At 39.7% G+C, this 18,995-nt stretch overlaps 2 non-coding genes across 2 annotated transcripts; both read right to left on the bottom strand.

The window, feature by feature from the left end:
* Positions 1 to 621: 621 nt before the first annotated feature.
* On the bottom strand, positions 622 to 728 carry LOC148297689 (small nucleolar RNA R71). Its single transcript, XR_015833187.1, has one exon. It is a non-coding gene; the product is annotated as a small nucleolar RNA R71 (small nucleolar RNA).
* Positions 729 to 10,474: 9,746 nt separating this feature from the next.
* Positions 10,475 to 10,581, bottom strand: LOC148297688 (small nucleolar RNA R71). The gene has a single exon (XR_015833186.1). It is a non-coding gene; the product is annotated as a small nucleolar RNA R71 (small nucleolar RNA).
* Between the last annotated feature and the right edge of the window lie 8,414 nt (positions 10,582 to 18,995).

Here is an 18,995-nt window from a genome sequence, read left to right as displayed (position 1 = left end):
AGGTAGTTTATGTCTAAAAGACCGTTCCTTGAACAAGTGAGGTCTTCGTTCCAACGCTCCAGATCGTTGAACGCAGGACCATCGTTGCAACCCAACCGGGTGATCTCTGAAGTTCATAATCGTCTAGAAAGAGAGTTGTCAACTGCAAAAGAGCAAGCTCTTGCCACATTTACAAGTATTGCTCTCCACACTGAACTTCCTGGTTCTTCACCTTCAAATTCGGAAGCAAGTTCAGACCAAGAAGAAGAAGAAGAGATGGCTGCCAATGAGTTCATGGGAGAACTTGATATCCCAACAATTCCAGCATCTCCTTCAAGCATTTTGCTGCCCACTGTAGCTCGAAATTATGAGCTTAAATCTTCTCATCTTAATATGCTGCCTTCCTTTTATGGTTTACCTAATGAAGATCCATTAACTCATATAAAGGATATTTTTAATGTTGTGAGTTCTTTTCCCTTGACAGGTGTGACAGAAGATCAACTTCGAATGAGAGTGTTTCCATACACTTTGAAGGATAAGGCGAAATATTGGTTGAATTCTTTGAAGCCTGGTTCACTCACTACATGGGCTGCCATTCAAAAGAAGTTCTTGGAGAAATACTTCTCCACGCAAAAGACCGACATGCTTAGGGATAAGATCTTGTTATTTGCACAGCAAGATGATGAATCATTTTGTGAAGCATGGGAGAGATTCAATGGGCTGCTCAACCAATGTCCTCATCATGGGATTCCATTGAAGCTTCAAATGCGTATGTTTTATAAAGGACTAACCCCTTCTAGTCATAATATAGTCACCAATTTTGCAGGTGGTTCTTTTAAAACCAAAACTCCAGAAGAAACATACGAACTCTTCGAGGAGATAGCAATGGAGACCCAACATACGGATACAAGAGGTAAACGTGTTATTAGTGGTTCTAATGATGCTTCTAGTGTGCAGATTTCAAAACTGGAACAAAAGCTAGATGCTCTTCTTGCATTAAACTCAAGAAGCCCTCCGAAGGAAGTGTGTAGTATTTGCGAAACTCCTGACCATGCTACCATAGCTTGTCCACTTGGGGCTGGATATCCAGAATTTGTGCAAGAGCAAGCTAAGTTGGTAAATTCCTACAACCAAGGTCCAAGAAATGATCCATACTCTCAAAGTTATAATCCAGGTTGGAGGAATCATCCAAACTTTTCATGGAGGAATACTCAGAATCAAGCCAATCCCCCTTCATTCCAAAAGCCACAACAAACATCATCATTGGAGGATATAGTTAAGCAGATGGCAATCAACCAATCCAATTTCCAGCAAACTACACAAGCTACCATTGCCAAATTGGAAGTTCAAATAGGCCAATTAGCTGCTGAAATAACTCAAAGAGCACCTGGGAAATGGCCAAGCCAAACCGAGATCAATCCAAAGAACCAAGAAGCCAAGGCCATTCATGTGCTCAGATCAGGTAAGATCATTGATAGTAAAGTTGATTCTAATCTTTCAAATGATGTTGTGATTGTAGAAGATGAAGAGGAGGAGACCACGGCTACAGAAGGGGAACATCTCAAAACTTCTCAATCTGCTCCTAATGCCAAATCAGATTCTCAGGAATCCAAACAATTCCAATTGCATAAGAGAGATGACAAATTTGTGCCACCACATCTTCAAGAAGATAGATACGTGCCACCCGCTCCATATGTTCCACCGATTCCATTTCCAGGCCGTCTTAAGAAAGCAAAGCAAGATAAGGCTTTTAAAGAGATTTATGATATTTTGAGTAAAGTTAATATCAATTTGCCTTTGCTTGATGTTATTGAACAGATTCCTGCATATGGAAAGTTCATCAAGGACTTGAAAACTCACAAGCTCAATTTCGCTCCAAATGAAGATGTAAAGCTTGACCAGAATGTAAGTGCTGTGTTGCAAAGGAAGCTTCCACCAAAACTAGTTGATCCTGGCAGCTTTGACATTCCCATTAACATTGGAGGCAATAAGGTTGGAAGAGCCATGTTGGACTTGGGAGCAAGTGTCAACCTAATGCCATATTCATTGTATCAAAAGCTTGGCTTAGAAGGGATGAAGAAGACTTCAATACGACTTGAACTAGCTGATCATTCTATAAAATATCCAAAAGGTATTGTAGAAGATATTTTAGTTCAAGTTAATACACTAATTCTCCCTGCTGATTTTGTAGTGATGGACATGGAAGACAATCCAAATGGAGATCATGTTGATCGCATTCTCCTAGGCAGGCCATTCATGGCCACTGCAGACACAGTTATCAAAGTGAAAGATAGCACCCTTTCCATGACTGTTCTGGGTGAAACTGTTGAATTTAAAATGCTTAATGCTCTATCTCAACCTTCTATCTCTCTTGATTCTTGCTTTTCAATTGATGTTGTGGATCATGAGGTTTCTTCCAAAATTTTGCAGAGAAAGTCTAATGATGCTCTAGAAGCTGTCTTAACACAAGAAGAGGAAGATCTTTGTGAACCGGAGTTCCAAGAAGTGGTGGCTGCCTTAGAAGTGTTTCAACCATACCCACCATCCTTTAGGCCACCACTCGAGCCTCTTGGACCATCATCCACGAAATTGGAGCCATCCATTATCTCCCCACCAAAGCTAGAACTTAAACCACTGCCCAATCATTTTAAATATACTTATTTGGGTGCTAACGAAACTCTCCCTGTTATAATTGCTGCAGGTCTCACCTCACATGAAGAAGAGAGCTTAATTAAGGTTCTAAAAGAGCATAAAACAGCCATTGGGTGGACCATAGCAGACATCAAAGGAATTAGTCCAAGCATGTGCATGCACCGGATTCTAATGGAAGAAGATAGCAAACCATCCCGTGATGCCCAAAGGAGGCTAAATCCCAACATGAAAGAGGTGGTTAGAGCTGAAGTTTTAAAGCTACTCGATGTAGGAATCATCTACCCAATTTCAGATTCTAAGTGGGTGAGCCCTGTACAAGTTGTTCCGAAGAAGTCCGGAATCACCGTTGTGAAGAATGAGAAGAATGAGATAGTTCCTACACGAACTATCACTGGTTGGAGAGTTTGCATTGATTACAGGAAGTTGAACACATCCACTAGAAAAGATCATTTCCCCTTGCCTTTTATTGATCAAATGCTTGAACGTTTATCTGGCCATGCTTACTATTGTTTTCTTGATGGTTTTTCAGGTTATAATCAAATTCCCATTGCTCCGGAAGACCAAGAGAAAACCACATTCACATGCCCATTTGGTACGTTTGCTTATAGAAGGATGCCATTCGGTTTGTGCAATGCCCCAGCAACTTTCCAAAGATGCATGATGTCAATCTTTTCAGATATGGTGGAACGATTCATTGAGGTATTTATGGATGATTTTTCAGTTTTTGGTTCCTCTTTTGATAATTGTCTTCACCACTTGTCTCTAGTGCTTAAAAGATGCCAGGAAACAAACCTGATTTTGAATTGGGAGAAGTGTCACTTCATGGTGAGACAAGGCATTGTGCTAGGCCATGTGATTTCAAGCAAGGGAATTGAAGTGGATAAAGCCAAGATCGATCTCATCTCAAATCTGCCACCCCCTACCTCTGTGAAAGGAATTAGAAGCTTTCTAGGTCATGCTGGATTCTATAGAAGGTTCATCAAAAATTTCTCAAGCATTACAAGGCCATTGTGTAATCTCCTTGCTAAGGATGCTGTTTTTGAGTTTAATGAAGCTTGCATGGAAGCCTTTACTACCTTGAAGAGGGAGCTAACTTCAGCCCCTATTATCATAGCTCCAGATTGGTCTTTACCATTTGAAATAATGTGTGATGCCTCTGACTTTGCTATTGGTGCAGTTTTAGGTCAAAAGAAGAACAAGCTCCCCCATGTGATTCATTATGCTAGCCGGACCTTGAATGATGCTCAAATCAACTACTCCACAACAGAGAAGGAGTTCCTTGCTGTGGTTTTTGCTTTAGAAAAATTTCGTTCTTATCTTGTTGGTTCTAAAGTAATTGTTTATTCTGACCATGCAGCTCTTAGATACTTGCTCACTAAGAAGGACGCAAAACCACGCTTGATTAGATGGATTCTCTTGCTGCAAGAGTTCGATTTGGAAATTCGAGACAAGAAGGGATGTGAGAATGTGGTAGCTGATCATTTGAGCAGAATTGTGGTTGAAGAAAAAGGAGAAGCTGTGCTACCCTTGAATGAGACTTTCCCTGATGAACAACTATATGCTGCCCAAGTCAAAGAACCATGGTATGCTGATTTTGTTAATTATCTTGCTTGTGGTGTTCTTAGAAATGATCTAACTTCTCAGGACAAGAAGAAGTTCTTTTCCATGGTGAAACATTATGTCTGGGATGAACCTTTCTTATTCAAGCATTGCCCAGATCAACTCATTAGAAGATGTGTTCCAGAAGAAGAGCAAGAAAGCATACTTAGGCATAGCCACGAATTGGCTTGTGGAGGTCACTTTGGAGCTAAGAAAACAGCACTTAAAATTCTCCAATCTGGTTTCTTTTGGCCCACTCTATTCAAAGATGCGTTTAATTTTTGTGTTAAGTGTGATAGGTGTCAAAGGATGGGGAACATAAGTCGCAGGAACGAAATGCCATTGAATAGCATACTTGTTGTGGAGCTCTTCGATGTGTGGGGTATTGATTTCATGGGACCATTCCCATCTTCCTTTGGTTGTACTTACATACTTGTTGCTGTTGATTATGTGTCTAAATGGGTGGAAGCCATAGCCACCAAAACCAATGATCATAAGGTGGTGCTCAAGTTCTTGAAGGATAATATTTTCACAAGGTTTGGTACTCCAAGGGCTGTCATTAGTGATGGAGGCAGCCACTTCTGTAACAAGCCATTCGAAGCACTCATGAAGAAGTACAACATCACCCATCGAGTCTCTACACCATATCATCCGCAAACTTCTGGTCAAGTGGAAATAAGCAATAGAGAAATTAAGCACATCCTGGAGAAGGTGGTGAACAATACAAGGAAAGATTGGGCAGCCAAGCTCAATGATTCATTATGGGCTTATAGGACTGCATATAAGACTCCCATTGGGATGAGCCCTTATCGTCTTGTGTTTGGGAAAGCTTGTCACCTGCCAATGGAGCTTGAACACAATGCTTTTTGGGCCATCAAGAAGTTAAATTTTGATCTAGACAAGGCAGGCCATGCAAGAAAGTTTCAGCTCAATGAATTGGAAGAAATTAGACATGAGTCTTATGAGAATGCAAAGCTTTACAAAGAACGAACCAAGAGTTACCATGACAGAAACATTCAACGGAAAGAGTTCTCCAAAGGTATGTCAGTTCTTTTGTTTAACTCACGATTGCGTCTCTTTCCAGGAAAATTGAAGTCTAGATGGCAAGGCCCATTCACCGTGGTCAATGTTTCTCCCTATGGAGCTGTGGAGATTCAAAACCCTAAAGACGGCTCAACTTTCAAAGTAAATGGACAACGTTTAAAGCCATTCTATGAGGGAATCTCAGCTGGCATTCAAACAGGCCATGTGGTGGATCAACTTCCCTTTGTACCATCAACTTAGCTGATCACATAATGTCTTGCCAAGACAGTAACTAAGGCGCTTCTTGGGAGGCAACCCATGTGTTCAAGAAGAAGGTGCTTGGTAGCAATCGACCTAATCGCATCAAGGGGGAGCATTTCTATCCTTTCTCTTTACTTGTTTTGTTTTTATTTTAGTCATTTTAAGTTTCTGTTTCTTTAAATAATTTTTTTTCATATGAGCTAACTTTGGGTAACCCCAGTGAGCACCTCCGTCAATACAGTGTCTAGGAGTTCTTTAGGCGACACCTTCGGTGTCTAAGAAGTTTGGGTTTTAAGCGGGACCATTGTGACCCCTCCAACCTTCCCGGATCCCCTGGCTGTGTTTTCTGAGGCCCTTAACTGGTCATCCGTGAGTTGCTTGTATATATATATATATATATATATATTTTTTTTTTTTTTCTTCTAAACTTTTTCTTAACTTTTCCCTTTATCATTTACTTGTTCTCAATCATCTTTACTTTGCTTTAACATTGAGGACAATGTTCAATTCAGGTCTGGGGGGAAGGTTTTCAAATTTCATTCATTTGTGTTTTCAATTTTCGTTCATTTGTCACTAATTTTTTTTTTTTTTTTTTTTTTTTTTTAATGTCATACAATCGATGCTATGGAGCTGCCATTGAGGTTTTCATATCAGAATTTTGCACTTCACAAAGCTTTGGCTCCTAGAATTCTGGTGGCTAAAGTACCATGCTCAAATTCTCGAAGGAGAATAGTGGAGACTACCCTAGTGAGCTATTTTGAGCCCAATTGCTTTCTTGAGAGGGTTTAAAGTGTTTCTATTTCTCATCCCAATTTATTTTCTTCATTTCACTCTAAATGATCTCATTATTCCATTTTGATTGAATACTAAGGATGATTCTCTTTTGCAGATATCATGTGCTTGCTCTCATTCATGAATGAACTCATTGAAGTGATGCTAGGCTATGTGTGCATAACCATTCGATGTGCTTTCTTTTCACCCTACCTATATGTGTGTTCCATCAACCCTCTTGAAGCCAAACACTTAAAGCCTTTTCTTCTATCACCCTCATCATTTCCCTACCTTTGTATCTCAATCTGAGATACTTCACCTATTGTAGCCATACCCTATAGCTTAGAAATATACCAAGGTGTGCCAAGATAAAGTTTGAAGCAAGGAAGTTGCTGCCATGTGCCTAAATGAAAGATGGTGTGATTCTGTGCAATGAAGTTAATGAAGATGCAGATCAAATCAACGAAGATGAAAGTGTTTCGATTTGATCTAAGTGTAAAAAAAAAAAAAAAATAATAAATAAATAAATAAATAAATAAAGTCTATGCCAGGTGGTACCATGAAGTTTGCAGCCATGCCATTATAAGTCAATGCTACCTTGCAGATCAATGAAGAATGCAACCTTGGTATGTTCTTAAGTTACCTGTTTTTCCTTCCAATTCTTCCATTTCCCCTAACCTTACCTTTCATTACAAACCTTGTGAAAGACCTAGCTGATCTTTGAGGATGTATTCATGGGTGATGGTAGGTATGTGTGTATCTCTATTCTTAGTATTTGATTCCCTTCATGAGATCTAACCAAATATTGTGCTTCTATTTCATATACTCACTTAAGCTTGTTTAAGAGAATAAAACCATTGGTTCTGAGTGATTGAGTGTTATCTGTGAGAATTAGAGTCGAAGCATGTTCTTTATTCAAGGTTTGAGTGTGCTTGCTTTGAAACCGTGTGCCTTTGAGCTATAGCTTCCACATTACACACTGATTGATCACCTATCTTGGCAACTCTACGGTGTTGGAGGTATGACTAAAGTTTTCTTTCGTTCTCATTAGTTGATTTCAAGTTTTACTAACCACTTTGTTTTGTAGAGTTAGTAATGCGTTTGTGGGTATCGTTTCTGTTAAACCCTCAGGAGACACAACTCCTCCTACTAGGGATGCCTAGAGGTTTAAAGGCTTGTTGCATACGCTCAATGCAATCGAGTTACCTACGAAAGTGGTTTAGTTAACTTTTTGTTTTTAACTTTGTTTTGTGTTGTTTTGCTCGAGGACTAGCAAAATCTAGGTTTGGGGGTATTTGATCGGTTCATAATTGTATATCATTTTGTACCATTCTAGCTTATGATTTGGTTATGTGTTTGAGTTAAACTTGTGCTTTTAATCCTTTTTGTGTTTATCTTTCAGTTAATTGACATTTAGGTAACAATGATGACTTTGGATAGGAAATGATGCAATCCATGCATGTTAAGGCTTGATTTGGGTGAATGGAAGAAGGGCTTGAAGACAAACACATTTTGGCTACAACTCCTTTCCAGCCCAATTTCGTAGGTCAGCTTCTTGGCCTTGGATCAGCACGCTATGGGGCTTGGATGAGGTGAAGATCTTCATGAAACTTGTTCCAATGGGTGTCTAGTACAACATATCCAAATTTCAGCCCAATTGGACATTTGTGGAGTGCTCAGCCCGCCCAACACTCAACCCTGCTCAGGAGGATTTGCAGCTGCCAGCTTTGTCATGTGCCTCCATGTGCCTCACCCATGCTGCAACTGACTTTGGATCCAACATAATGAGTGAAGTGGGGAGGCATTCCAGCTATGAAAGTCTAAAGGATCAAGTTGGTACATGCTGGAGTTATTATTGAGAAAGCATGTGCATGCATGTAAAGCATAAATGAAATGAAGTCAATTCCAGTCTCTGTTCGGCAGCCAAATTGTAAGGCCCAAAACGCATACTTCTACTGCTCCGATGGGAATACTTTCTTCATAGAAGTTGTTCCAATGGGTGTCTACTATAACATATCCAAATTTGAGCCCCATTGGATAAGTTTTGAAACCTCTGGCCTTCCTACACCAAGTCTGGTTCAGAAGACTCGTATTTGTTCAACAACCAAAAGAAGACCACATGGGTTGGCAGCAAAAGGCAGCCACAATTGATCACCTTTGATCCCATGTGAAGAAAGCTTGAGGTGCAGCAAAAGAAGTATGGGATGGGATTGATTCCAACCACACTAACATAGACAAGATGAAGTGGGAGTTATGGGTTGTATTAAATGAGGAATGGTGGTGTTGGATTTCATCATGATGTTCCTCCCTCTTAGCCCTATAAATAGAGGAGTCTTCAAGCTACAAAATTCACTTCAGCCATCCTCCACACTTCCATCATCCAGAAATCATCCTCATACATTCCCACAACCCCAAACACTCAAGCAATCAACCCAATACTCTAAACTGCCCCAAAATCACCAAAACAGCTCCAGAAAACCTCCCTTCCATTTCCCTACGAATTTCCTCTTTCTCAGCCATCACCACTCACTCAAGCTCATCTCAAATCACCTCCATATCCTTCATACATCCTTCTAGACGTGGAGAAGCTCTTGGAGAAGCATTGGACACTACAAGAACTTCAGAAAAGGGTTTTTCTACTCTTATGGCATTCATTATGTTTTCCCATTTCTATTTTAGTTTCTTTTCCATTATGAGTAGCTAAATCCATAACTAGGGCTTCGATGTAACCTAACATGAATATTCTGGGTTTATAAGTTTGGAGTTTCAAGTTTGATTCATGATTCATGTTCTTATTCATTATGCTTATAAGTTAACATGCTTGTTTGAATGATTGATCACCATTAGAACTTGTTTGTTAACTATCTTGGTTTGAATTAAGAGTAGACACCATGCTTTAATTCGAATTGAACTATGAATAGGAAGAGTATGTATGGACATTCGACAACAGGGATTAGATACATGCTTGGTTGTTTAAATTGTTCTTCTATGCTTAATGGGTTTCTAATGCTTAATTTTAGGTTAGACAACAAATGATCAAATTAGGGAATTAGGAACACAAGGTTAGGACCAAACACCATGGCCTAATCATACTTTAGCTAGAATCAATCTTTGAATCTGAATTAGACTTGTTACTTGACTCCATATAACCCAGAATTGAATTGTTATGGTGATTCGAATGCCCTAGTCTCCAAATCTGTTTTCCAACTCTTAAAACCACTCTTTGTTACACTTGTTTATTTGCTTTCATTTGCAATTTCAGTTTGCTCACTTCCTTTCACAATCATAATCACTCTCACTTTAATTTCTGTTTTAGACTTAACTTCCTAACTTCTTGAATTCGGTAATCTACGTACATAACTAATTTGAACTTCTCAGTCTTCGTGGGTACGACCTCGTACTTGTCTTGCTATATTACTAATTGCCCCGTACAATTGCGAGTTAACATAATAATTAACAACAAATTTTGGCGCCGTTGCCGGGGACTGAACGAAAGTTCTTCCCTGGTTATGTGCCCAAGGTTACCCTATTCTTTTTAGTGTTTCTAATTAATCTAATTTTCTGTTTCAGGTAGTTTATGTCTAAAAGACCGTTCCTTGAACAAGTGAGGTCTTCGTTCCAACGCTCCAGATCGTTGAACGCAGGACCATCGTTGCAACCCAACCGGGTGATCTCTGAAGTTCATAATCGTCTAGAAAGAGAGTTGTCAACTGCAAAAGAGCAAGCTCTTGCCACATTTACAAGTATTGCTCTCCACACTGAACTTCCTGGTTCTTCACCTTCAAATTCGGAAGCAAGTTCAGACCAAGAAGAAGAAGAAGAGATGGCTGCCAATGAGTTCATGGGAGAACTTGATATCCCAACAATTCCAGCATCTCCTTCAAGCATTTTGCTGCCCACTGTAGCTCGAAATTATGAGCTTAAATCTTCTCATCTTAATATGCTGCCTTCCTTTTATGGTTTACCTAATGAAGATCCATTAACTCATATAAAGGATATTTTTAATGTTGTGAGTTCTTTTCCCTTGACAGGTGTGACAGAAGATCAACTTCGAATGAGAGTGTTTCCATACACTTTGAAGGATAAGGCGAAATATTGGTTGAATTCTTTGAAGCCTGGTTCACTCACTACATGGGCTGCCATTCAAAAGAAGTTCTTGGAGAAATACTTCTCCACGCAAAAGACCGACATGCTTAGGGATAAGATCTTGTTATTTGCACAGCAAGATGATGAATCATTTTGTGAAGCATGGGAGAGATTCAATGGGCTGCTCAACCAATGTCCTCATCATGGGATTCCATTGAAGCTTCAAATGCGTATGTTTTATAAAGGACTAACCCCTTCTAGTCATAATATAGTCACCAATTTTGCAGGTGGTTCTTTTAAAACCAAAACTCCAGAAGAAACATACGAACTCTTCGAGGAGATAGCAATGGAGACCCAACATACGGATACAAGAGGTAAACGTGTTATTAGTGGTTCTAATGATGCTTCTAGTGTGCAGATTTCAAAACTGGAACAAAAGCTAGATGCTCTTCTTGCATTAAACTCAAGAAGCCCTCCGAAGGAAGTGTGTAGTATTTGCGAAACTCCTGACCATGCTACCATAGCTTGTCCACTTGGGGCTGGATATCCAGAATTTGTGCAAGAGCAAGCTAAGTTGGTAAATTCCTACAACCAAGGTCCAAGAAATGATCCATACTCTCAAAGTTATAATCCAGGTTGGAGGAATCATCCAAACTTTTCATGGAGGAATACTCAGAATCAAGCCAATCCCCCTTCATTCCAAAAGCCACAACAAACATCATCATTGGAGGATATAGTTAAGCAGATGGCAATCAACCAATCCAATTTCCAGCAAACTACACAAGCTACCATTGCCAAATTGGAAGTTCAAATAGGCCAATTAGCTGCTGAAATAACTCAAAGAGCACCTGGGAAATGGCCAAGCCAAACCGAGATCAATCCAAAGAACCAAGAAGCCAAGGCCATTCATGTGCTCAGATCAGGTAAGATCATTGATAGTAAAGTTGATTCTAATCTTTCAAATGATGTTGTGATTGTAGAAGATGAAGAGGAGGAGACCACGGCTACAGAAGGGGAACATCTCAAAACTTCTCAATCTGCTCCTAATGCCAAATCAGATTCTCAGGAATCCAAACAATTCCAATTGCATAAGAGAGATGACAAATTTGTGCCACCACATCTTCAAGAAGATAGATACGTGCCACCCGCTCCATATGTTCCACCGATTCCATTTCCAGGCCGTCTTAAGAAAGCAAAGCAAGATAAGGCTTTTAAAGAGATTTATGATATTTTGAGTAAAGTTAATATCAATTTGCCTTTGCTTGATGTTATTGAACAGATTCCTGCATATGGAAAGTTCATCAAGGACTTGAAAACTCACAAGCTCAATTTCGCTCCAAATGAAGATGTAAAGCTTGACCAGAATGTAAGTGCTGTGTTGCAAAGGAAGCTTCCACCAAAACTAGTTGATCCTGGCAGCTTTGACATTCCCATTAACATTGGAGGCAATAAGGTTGGAAGAGCCATGTTGGACTTGGGAGCAAGTGTCAACCTAATGCCATATTCATTGTATCAAAAGCTTGGCTTAGAAGGGATGAAGAAGACTTCAATACGACTTGAACTAGCTGATCATTCTATAAAATATCCAAAAGGTATTGTAGAAGATATTTTAGTTCAAGTTAATACACTAATTCTCCCTGCTGATTTTGTAGTGATGGACATGGAAGACAATCCAAATGGAGATCATGTTGATCGCATTCTCCTAGGCAGGCCATTCATGGCCACTGCAGACACAGTTATCAAAGTGAAAGATAGCACCCTTTCCATGACTGTTCTGGGTGAAACTGTTGAATTTAAAATGCTTAATGCTCTATCTCAACCTTCTATCTCTCTTGATTCTTGCTTTTCAATTGATGTTGTGGATCATGAGGTTTCTTCCAAAATTTTGCAGAGAAAGTCTAATGATGCTCTAGAAGCTGTCTTAACACAAGAAGAGGAAGATCTTTGTGAACCGGAGTTCCAAGAAGTGGTGGCTGCCTTAGAAGTGTTTCAACCATACCCACCATCCTTTAGGCCACCACTCGAGCCTCTTGGACCATCATCCACGAAATTGGAGCCATCCATTATCTCCCCACCAAAGCTAGAACTTAAACCACTGCCCAATCATCTTAAATATACTTATTTGGGTGCTAACGAAACTCTCCCTGTTATAATTGCTGCAGGTCTCACCTCACATGAAGAAGAGAGCTTAATTAAGGTTCTAAAAGAGCATAAAACAGCCATTGGGTGGACCATAGCAGACATCAAAGGAATTAGTCCAAGCATGTGCATGCACCGGATTCTAATGGAAGAAGATAGCAAACCATCCCGTGATGCCCAAAGGAGGCTAAATCCCAACATGAAAGAGGTGGTTAGAGCTGAAGTTTTAAAGCTACTCGATGTAGGAATCATCTACCCAATTTCAGATTCTAAGTGGGTGAGCCCTGTACAAGTTGTTCCGAAGAAGTCCGGAATCACCGTTGTGAAGAATGAGAAGAATGAGATAGTTCCTACACGAACTATCACTGGTTGGAGAGTTTGCATTGATTACAGGAAGTTGAACACATCCACTAGAAAAGATCATTTCCCCTTGCCTTTTATTGATCAAATGCTTGAACGTTTATCTGGCCATGCTTACTATTGTTTTCTTGATGGTTTTTCAGGTTATAATCAAATTCCCATTGCTCCGGAAGACCAAGAGAAAACCACATTCACATGCCCATTTGGTACGTTTGCTTATAGAAGGATGCCATTCGGTTTGTGCAATGCCCCAGCAACTTTCCAAAGATGCATGATGTCAATCTTTTCAGATATGGTGGAACGATTCATTGAGGTATTTATGGATGATTTTTCAGTTTTTGGTTCCTCTTTTGATAATTGTCTTCACCACTTGTCTCTAGTGCTTAAAAGATGCCAGGAAACAAACCTGATTTTGAATTGGGAGAAGTGTCACTTCATGGTGAGACAAGGCATTGTGCTAGGCCATGTGATTTCAAGCAAGGGAATTGAAGTGGATAAAGCCAAGATCGATCTCATCTCAAATCTGCCACCCCCTACCTCTGTGAAAGGAATTAGAAGCTTTCTAGGTCATGCTGGATTCTATAGAAGGTTCATCAAAAATTTCTCAAGCATTACAAGGCCATTGTGTAATCTCCTTGCTAAGGATGCTGTTTTTGAGTTTAATGAAGCTTGCATGGAAGCCTTTACTACCTTGAAGAGGGAGCTAACTTCAGCCCCTATTATCATAGCTCCAGATTGGTCTTTACCATTTGAAATAATGTGTGATGCCTCTGACTTTGCTATTGGTGCAGTTTTAGGTCAAAAGAAGAACAAGCTCCCCCATGTGATTCATTATGCTAGCCGGACCTTGAATGATGCTCAAATCAACTACTCCACAACAGAGAAGGAGTTCCTTGCTGTGGTTTTTGCTTTAGAAAAATTTCGTTCTTATCTTGTTGGTTCTAAAGTAATTGTTTATTCTGACCATGCAGCTCTTAGATACTTGCTCACTAAGAAGGACGCAAAACCACGCTTGATTAGATGGATTCTCTTGCTGCAAGAGTTCGATTTGGAAATTCGAGACAAGAAGGGATGTGAGAATGTGGTAGCTGATCATTTGAGCAGAATTGTGGTTGAAGAAAAAGGAGAAGCTGTGCTACCCTTGAATGAGACTTTCCCTGATGAACAACTATATGCTGCCCAAGTCAAAGAACCATGGTATGCTGATTTTGTTAATTATCTTGCTTGTGGTGTTCTTAGAAATGATCTAACTTCTCAGGACAAGAAGAAGTTCTTTTCCATGGTGAAACATTATGTCTGGGATGAACCTTTCTTATTCAAGCATTGCCCAGATCAACTCATTAGAAGATGTGTTCCAGAAGAAGAGCAAGAAAGCATACTTAGGCATAGCCACGAATTGGCTTGTGGAGGTCACTTTGGAGCTAAGAAAACAGCACTTAAAATTCTCCAATCTGGTTTCTTTTGGCCCACTCTATTCAAAGATGCGTTTAATTTTTGTGTTAAGTGTGATAGGTGTCAAAGGATGGGGAACATAAGTCGCAGGAACGAAATGCCATTGAATAGCATACTTGTTGTGGAGCTCTTCGATGTGTGGGGTATTGATTTCATGGGACCATTCCCATCTTCCTTTGGTTGTACTTACATACTTGTTGCTGTTGATTATGTGTCTAAATGGGTGGAAGCCATAGCCACCAAAACCAATGATCATAAGGTGGTGCTCAAGTTCTTGAAGGATAATATTTTCACAAGGTTTGGTACTCCAAGGGCTGTCATTAGTGATGGAGGCAGCCACTTCTGTAACAAGCCATTCGAAGCACTCATGAAGAAGTACAACATCACCCATCGAGTCTCTACACCATATCATCCGCAAACTTCTGGTCAAGTGGAAATAAGCAATAGAGAAATTAAGCACATCCTGGAGAAGGTGGTGAACAATACAAGGAAAGATTGGGCAGCCAAGCTCAATGATTCATTATGGGCTTATAGGACTGCATATAAGACTCCCATTGGGATGAGCCCTTATCGTCTTGTGTTTGGGAAAGCTTGTCACCTGCCAATGGAGCTTGAACACAATGCTTTTTGGGCCATCAAGAAGTTAAATTTTGATCTAGACAAGGCAGGCCATGCAAGAAAGTTTCAGCTCAATGAATTGGAAGAAATTAGACATGAGTCTTATGAGAATGCAAAGCTTTACAAAGAACGAACCAAGAGTTACCATGACAGAAACATTCAACGGAAAGAGTTCTCCAAAGGTATGTCAGTTCTTTTGTTTAACTCACGATTGCGTCTCTTTCCAGGAAAATTGAAGTCTAGATGGCAAGGCCCATTCACCGTGGTCAATGTTTCTCCCTATGGAGCTGTGGAGATTCAAAACCCTAAAGACGGCTCAACTTTCAAAGTAAATGGACAACGTTTAAAGCCATTCTATGAGGGAATCTCAGCTGGCATTCAAACAGGCCATGTGGTGGATCAACTTCCCTTTGTACCATCAACTTAGCTGATCACATAATGTCTTGCCAAGACAGTAACTAAGGCGCTTCTTGGGAGGCAACCCATGTGTTCAAGAAGAAGGTGCTTGGTAGCAATCGACCTAAACGCATCAAGGGGGAGCATTTCTATCCTTTCTCTTTACTTGTTTTGTTTTTATTTTAGTCATTTTAAGTTTCTGTTTCTTTAAATAATTTTTTTTCATATGAGCTAACTTTGGGTAACCCCAGTGAGCACCTCCGTCAATACAGTGTCTAGGAGTTCTTTAGGCGACACCTTCGGTGTCTAAGAAGTTTGGGTTTTAAGCGGGACCATTGTGACCCCTCCAACCTTCCCGGATCCCCTGGCTGTGTTTTCTGAGGCCCTTAACTGGTCATCCGTGAGTTGCTTGTATATATATATATATATATATATATATATATTTTTTTTTTTTTTTTCTTCTAAACTTTTTCTTAACTTTTCCCTTTATCATTTACTTGTTCTCAATCATCTTTACTTTGCTTTAACATTGAGGACAATGTTCAATTCAGGTCTGGGGGGAAGGTTTTCAAATTTCATTCATTTGTGTTTTCAATTTTCGTTCATTTGTCACTAATTTTTTTTTTTTTTTTTTTTTTTTTTTAATGTCATACAATCGATGCTATGGAGCTGCCATTGAGGTTTTCATATCAGAATTTTGCACTTCACAAAGCTTTGGCTCCTAGAATTCTGGTGGCTAAAGTACCATGCTCAAATTCTCGAAGGAGAATAGTGGAGACTACCCTAGTGAGCTATTTTGAGCCCAATTGCTTTCTTGAGAGGGTTTAAAGTGTTTCTATTTCTCATCCCAATTTATTTTCTTCATTTCACTCTAAATGATCTCATTATTCCATTTTGATTGAATACTAAGGATGATTCTCTTTTGCAGATATCATGTGCTTGCTCTCATTCATGAATGAACTCATTGAAGTGATGCTAGGCTATGTGTGCATAACCATTCGATGTGCTTTCTTTTCACCCTACCTATATGTGTGTTCCATCAACCCTCTTGAAGCCAAACACTTAAAGCCTTTTCTTCTATCACCCTCATCATTTCCCTACCTTTGTATCTCAATCTGAGATACTTCACCTATTGTAGCCATACCCTATAGCTTAGAAATATACCAAGGTGTGCCAAGATAAAGTTTGAAGCAAGGAAGTTGCTGCCATGTGCCTAAATGAAAGATGGTGTGATTCTGTGCAATGAAGTTAATGAAGATGCAGATCAAATCAACGAAGATGAAAGTGTTTCGATTTGATCTAAGTGTAAAAAAAAAAAAAAAATAATAAATAAATAAATAAATAAATAAAGTCTATGCCAGGTGGTACCATGAAGTTTGCAGCCATGCCATTATAAGTCAATGCTACCTTGCAGATCAATGAAGAATGCAACCTTGGTATGTTCTTAAGTTACCTGTTTTTCCTTCCAATTCTTCCATTTCCCCTAACCTTACCTTTCATTACAAACCTTGTGAAAGACCTAGCTGATCTTTGAGGATGTATTCATGGGTGATGGTAGGTATGTGTGTATCTCTATTCTTAGTATTTGATTCCCTTCATGAGATCTAACCAAATATTGTGCTTCTATTTCATATACTCACTTAAGCTTGTTTAAGAGAATAAAACCATTGGTTCTGAGTGATTGAGTGTTATCTGTGAGAATTAGAGTCGAAGCATGTTCTTTATTCAAGGTTTGAGTGTGCTTGCTTTGAAACCGTGTGCCTTTGAGCTATAGCTTCCACATTACACACTGATTGATCACCTATCTTGGCAACTCTACGGTGTTGGAGGTATGACTAAAGTTTTCTTTCGTTCTCATTAGTTGATTTCAAGTTTTACTAACCACTTTGTTTTGTAGAGTTAGTAATGCGTTTGTGGGTATCGTTTCTGTTAAACCCTCAGGAGACACAACTCCTCCTACTAGGGATGCCTAGAGGTTTAAAGGCTTGTTGCATACGCTCAATGCAATCGAGTTACCTACGAAAGTGGTTTAGTTAACTTTTTGTTTTTAACTTTGTTTTGTGTTGTTTTGCTCGAGGACTAGCAAAATCTAGGTTTGGGGGTATTTGATCGGTTCATAATTGTATATCATTTTGTACCATTCTAGCTTATGATTTGGTTATGTGTTTGAGTTAAACTTGTGCTTTTAATCCTTTTTGTGTTTATCTTTCAGTTAATTGACATTTAGGTAACAATGATGACTTTGGATAGGAAATGATGCAATCCATGCATGTTAAGGCTTGATTTGGGTGAATGGAAGAAGGGCTTGAAGACAAACACATTTTGGCTACAACTCCTTTCCAGCCCAATTTCGTAGGTCAGCTTCTTGGCCTTGGATCAGCATGCTATGGGGCTTGGATGAGGTGAAGATCTTCATGAAACTTGTTCCAATGGGTGTCTAGTACAACATATCCAAATTTCAGCCCAATTGGACATTTGTGGAGTGCTCAGCCCGCCCAACACTCAACCCTGCTCAGGAGGATTTGCAGCTGCCAGCTTTGTCATGTGCCTCCATGTGCCTCACCCATGCTGCAACTGACTTTGGATCCAACATAATGAGTGAAGTGGGGAGGCATTCCAGCTATGAAAGTCTAAAGGATCAAGTTGGTACATGCTGGAGTTATTATTGAGAAAGCATGTGCATGCATGTAAAGCATAAATGAAATGAAGTCAATTCCAGTCTCTGTTCGGCAGCCAAATTGTAAGGCCCAAAACGCATACTTCTACTGCTCCGATGGGAATACTTTCTTCATAGAAGTTGTTCCAATGGGTGTCTACTATAACATATCCAAATTTGAGCCCCATTGGATAAGTTTTGAAACCTCTGGCCTTCCTACACCAAGTCTGGTTCAGAAGACTCGTATTTGTTCAACAACCAAAAGAAGACCACATGGGTTGGCAGCAAAAGGCAGCCACAATTGATCACCTTTGATCCCATGTGAAGAAAGCTTGAGGTGCAGCAAAAGAAGTATGGGATGGGATTGATTCCAACCACACTAACATAGACAAGATGAAGTGGGAGTTATGGGTTGTATTAAATGAGGAATGGTGGTGTTGGATTTCATCATGATGTTCCTCCCTCTTAGCCCTATAAATAGAGGAGTCTTCAAGCTACAAAATTCACTTCAGCCATCCTCCACACTTCCATCATCTAGAAATCATCCTCATACATTCCCACAACCCCAAACACTCAAGCAATCAACCCAATACTCTAAACTGCCCCAAAATCACCAAAACAGCTCCAGAAAACCTCCCTTCCATTTCCCTACGAATTTCCTCTTTCTCAGCCATCACCACTCACTCAAGCTCATCTCAAATCACCTCCATATCCTTCATACATCCTTCTAGACGTGGAGAAGCTCTTGGAGAAGCATTGGACACTACAAGAACTTCAGAAAAGGGTTTTTCTACTCTTATGGCATTCATTATGTTTTCCCATTTCTATTTTAGTTTCTTTTCCATTATGAGTAGCTAAATCCATAACTAGGGCTTCGATGTAACCTAACATGAATATTCTGGGTTTATAAGTTTGGAGTTTCAAGTTTGATTCATGATTCATGTTCTTATTCATTATGCTTATAAGTTAACATGCTTGTTTGAATGATTGATCACCATTAGAA

Source organism: Prunus avium, chromosome 1 (genome assembly GCF_965620075.1).
Source record: "Prunus avium chromosome 1, drPruAviu1.hap1.1, whole genome shotgun sequence".
In the NCBI taxonomy this organism is placed as follows: Eukaryota; Viridiplantae; Streptophyta; class Magnoliopsida; order Rosales; family Rosaceae; genus Prunus; species Prunus avium.
Note: the sequence above shows the minus strand (reverse complement) of the source record. Positions and strands in the feature narration are given on the sequence as shown.